Raw genomic sequence first — 3,788 nt, 5'->3', positions numbered from 1 at the left:
GACAACTCCAAAAGGCTCATGAAGGAAACTGCTATCCACGTTCAGAGAAAGAATTATGGAGATCACAGCAAACTATTTTCTTCCTCTCCTTTTGGTTTTGTTTTGTTTCTTCTTTCTTGTGATTCATTCCATTGGTTATGATTCTTCTTTGCAACATGACCAATTTAATAATGTGTCTAATGTGAATGTATATTTAGAGACTATGTCAGAATGCAAAACATCTTGGGTAAGAGGGACAGGATGGGGCAAATTTTTAAAACTGAACAAATGTAGAACTGAATGTTCTAAACTAAAAGTAAAATAATTAATGAAATTAATAATAAACAAATAAATAATGATAATAATAAATAAGTTAAATTAATTTTTTTTAAATAGGACATGATTAATAAAAAGAGCCCAGATATCATATTTTAAGAAAATATAGGGCTTTTCTCCCAAGTTTGGTGCCAGGTTCAGTTGCATCTTTCACATCCCTGAAACATGATGGTGGAAGTCAGAGTCAACAGATTTGTCCTGATTGGGTGCCTGGTAACCAGGGCTGCATTCACCTCACATGGAGTAGATATTGTGGCCTTCAATGGCCCCTCAATTGACCTCAACTACATGGTTTATATGTTTCAGTATAATTCCACTCATGGCAAGTTCAAGGGCCCTGTCAAAAATGAGAATGGAAATCTGGTGATCACCATGACCATCTTCCAGGAACAGGATCCCAGCAATATTAAATGGGGAGATGCTGGAGCCGAGTATGTTGTAGAGTCCACTGGAGTCTTTGCCACCATGGAAAAGGCTGGGGCTCACTTGTAGGGTGGAGCCAAGCAGGTCGTCATCTCTGCCCCTTCTGTGGATGCCCCAGTGTTCGTGATGGGAGTGAACCATTGTAATTGTAATGGAATTTGAATATCCCCTTGTATTGGCAAGTAAACAGGTACTTAGCATTTAGTTTCAAGTTAATTATAGCAAGTCTGTTAAGAAACAGAAGGTGTGAACCCCTGTTGCTGACATAAGAGGAAGGGGCTGGGACAAGGAGGAGCTAATACCTTATGTAAGGAACAGCATGAATTGGAGAGTCAGAAGTTTTTGGAGCAAGCTGCATGCAGGCTGAGGAGAAGATGCCAGAAAGTGATATTGATTTTGAGAATGGAGCTTCTGCTTAGACTTTTTCTCTGGGAACTTATGCTGAGACTTTTCTTCTAAGAACTTGTGCTGAGAGTTTCTGAGAATCAGGCTGAGGAGTTACTGTGAATGAGAGAGGAGGATCCCTTCTTGAGGGAACCTGTTCTGTTGTGAAGGATGGGAATGTGGGTGTTTACTGCATTAACCATGTGTACCAACTTTGTGGTCACTGTAATGACTTTGACTTTCTGGTTCTGGAAATCAGTTTTCTGGTATTTGAATAAAGGCTTTGGTTCTGTCCTTCATGTGGAGAACCTGTTACATTTTGTGATTCACAACTATACCAGGATATTCATAATCACCATGGACATTGTTAATATTGCATTATTTTTACATCCATAAGAAATATAATACCCTTAAGATTGTCAGGAATGCTTCCTGCACTACCAATGGCTTGGTCCCCTTGGCCAACAGTCCATGCCATTACTGCTATCCAGAAGGCAGTGGAAGGTCCCTCTGGTAAGCTGTGGTGTGATGAGCATGATGTTGCCCAAAAAATCATCCCTGCTTCCACTGGTGCTGCTAAAACTGTAAGAAAGGTCATTGTAATGGCAAATAAAGAAGTACTTAGTCCCTTGTTTCGGTTATTTAATTAGTTAGCATCTTGTTTCCATTCAAGTTTCTTTTGAGCCTTGTCCATGATTATATCAAGTATTTGCTAAGGAACAGAACTTGTGAGCACTGCAGTGGGAGGAACTTGCTGATGCAACAGGAAGGGACTGAACAGGCAGCAGCTAATGACTATATATAAGGAGAAACCCAAGCTGAGAAAGAGCAGAATTAAGAAGGGAAACTTTGTGGTGGCTAGGCATTCTATTTGTCTGTTCTGTTTGTGTTGATTTTTGTTTGTGACACTTTGTACAGAAGCCCTGGGACCTTACTGGAAGGCCTAAAAGAGATTTTCTTGTTGTTTATTTACAGAAGTCCTGGAGGAGGGTTTCAGAGGCCATGGGACTATACTGGCAATTTGTGTTGAGTTCTCAGTCTTTATTTGTGGGTATGTGTTTATTTCACATGAAGAAAGTGAATTGATGATGGTGCCAGCAATGTGCATGAATGTTGATTTGTCTCTGTTAAGCTTTGTGCTCCCAGAAACAGAAACTGTGAAGGACTTGAGGTGGACTGGACACTAATAGCTTCAATGTGGAACCGGAACTGTATGAGGAACTAGATGAGGAACTGGACAAGGAACTGGATGAGGAGCTGAGAGCTGCCTACTTATGAATTCAGGTGACAGTTGGGTAAATTCAGCGGGAGCTGGACCCATGGAAGAGGAACTATGGAATTTGGGAGCCAGTATTGAGTCAAGATGACAAGATCTTTCCTTGGATACTTAGTACTGACTGAGAAGATCATGATTTATTATGGCCTGGGGGTGGGAGAACTTTGTACTTCAGAGATTAAGACAATGTGACTTAGGGTTGGAAAACTTTGACCTTTGTACTTTATGTCCATTTAGGAGGCTTACTCTGTAAGGATGATTGAGTTAAGGACTTACTGAATGATATCTTTTGTTTAAAACTATGTGGCCACTTTGGTGAAAACTAATTTTAGTGATAAGTTTTTACAACATTATGAATGTTGTATTTTGGTTTCTGCGAATGTTTTCCTTTAATTTACTGCTGAATAGAGTTCACTATACTATGTGATCAGAACCTTAGAGCTATCCACAGCAGCAGTCCTCTGGAAAGCTGCACGTACTTGCCTTTACAGTCATACCTAAGCTGAATGGGAAGTTCACAGGCATGATCTTCCATATTCCTATTGCCAATGTATCTGTTGTGGATCTGACCTGCCTCCTGGAGAAACCTGCCAAAAATTATGATGTCAAGACAGTGGTGAAGCAAATATCAGAGTGACTCTTCAAGGGCATCTTGGACTACAGAGAGGACCACATTGTAGCCTGTGACTTCAAAAGCAACACCCACTCTTCTACCTTTGATGCTGGTGTTGGTATTTCCCTCAATGACCATTTTTTCAAGCTCATTTCCTGGTATGACAATGAGTATGGATATAGTAACTGTGTAGTAGACCTCATGGCCTTCATGGAATAAAGTGGAAAGCCATGAATCTTCATCCCCAAGCAAAAAGAGGAGATCCACTGCTGAGAACCCTACATTCCTAACCTATATTCCTCTACAAGGGATCCCATGTCCTGTTCACATCCTTATCCCAAAATACTCATGTAATACTGGGGAGAAGCCTAGAGTCCTCTATTGTGTACCATCACTAAAGTCACCATATTCAGTGCAAAAAAAAAAAATAAAAAGAAAAACTGCCTCTATAAGAAGAAGAGGATAAAATAAAAATGGAAAGGGTCCATTGATAACCTTCTAAAACAGATTAAAAAACATAAAAACCATTTAGGAAGGTACTGGGAAGAATTAAAGCAGTGAAGGCAGGAAGGATAGGAAACAGAGGATATGTACAAACACAAAAACAAAGGTCAGGAATAGAATATGTTTGGGAAAGTATATGCCTATATATGTATATGTATGTATATATGTATGTGTATGTATATATTTATAGCTGTAGAGAAACATGTCTAAACTTTATTGTAACCTTCTGAGGGCTTGGGGGAAGGGGAAAAGTATAATGTATAAAAGTGCATA

General features: G+C 39.6%; 1 pseudogene; it reads left to right on the top strand.

Annotated features, from left to right (window-relative positions):
* Positions 1-483: 483 nt before the first annotated feature.
* Positions 484-3,433, top strand: LOC138169964 (glyceraldehyde-3-phosphate dehydrogenase-like; annotated as a pseudogene).
* The last annotated feature ends 355 nt before the right edge of the window (positions 3,434-3,788 follow it).

Source organism: Petaurus breviceps, unplaced genomic scaffold (genome assembly GCF_028583685.1).
Source record: "Petaurus breviceps papuanus isolate PSGF00001 unplaced genomic scaffold, PetGlider_PUasm1.0 38, whole genome shotgun sequence".
Classification (NCBI taxonomy): Eukaryota; Metazoa; Chordata; class Mammalia; order Diprotodontia; family Petauridae; genus Petaurus; species Petaurus breviceps.
This window is presented reverse-complemented; position numbering and strand designations above follow the sequence as displayed.